The following is an 899-nucleotide window of genomic DNA, read 5'->3' as shown; positions in this document are numbered from 1 at the left end:
GGGGGGGGGAGGTGTCATGCCAAACTCTCGGTTACAATCGAGGAAACAAAAATCTAACAAAGCAATCATTCATGGGATTGCAAGAGAGAAACCCTCGATGGCAAAGTCGTTCATGTATAAACTCATCGCCTAACCATATAAGGTCATTATGGCTATCCCTAGGATGAGCGGTGAGGGCCTCTCTAATGAACTCCAGTTCCAAACACAGACGTGTCACTTCCCTACGATCATCAAGCATCTCACCACGGAAAATTGCAAGGTCCTTGCGCAGTGCAACAACTTCTCTCTCCACTTAATCAACTCTTTCAAGAACCTCAATAATTATTCCATCATCATGTCTTAGAGTATACCACATAAAATAAAATAAAATGCTCCACTATCTCAACAAAGTGTCGAAGTATAAAGTCAGAGGACACATGGTGCACCCGACCGCTTTCTCTTCCCTCGTAGCACTGGAAAAAACCTGACATCGCGCATTTGACCCCCATCGAGAGATAAGTATCTCTCCATCCTTTGCACTCCAACACCCTAACCCTCAACTTCCTGCTCAAAAACTTGCTTCGGTATTGCAAGTTGAGGAAAGAAAAATCTAACAAAACAATCATTCATGGTATTGCAAGAGAGAAACCCTCAATGACAAAGCCGTTCATATATAAACTCATCGCCTAACCTGAAAAGGTCATTATGGTTATCCCTAGGATGAGCGGTGAGGGCATCTCTAATGGACGATAGTTCCAAACATAGACGCGTCACTTCTCTACAATTGACAAGCATCTCTCTATGAAAAATCGCAAGGTTCTTGCGCAGTGCAACAACTTCCCTCTCCACTTGATCAACTCTTTCAAGAACCTCAATAATTATTCCATCACCATGTCTTAGAGTATACCCCATAAAATGAA

This window comes from Phalaenopsis equestris, unplaced genomic scaffold (assembly GCF_001263595.1).
Source record: "Phalaenopsis equestris unplaced genomic scaffold, ASM126359v1 Scaffold000212, whole genome shotgun sequence".
In the NCBI taxonomy this organism is placed as follows: domain Eukaryota; kingdom Viridiplantae; phylum Streptophyta; class Magnoliopsida; order Asparagales; family Orchidaceae; genus Phalaenopsis; species Phalaenopsis equestris.
Note: the sequence above shows the minus strand (reverse complement) of the source record.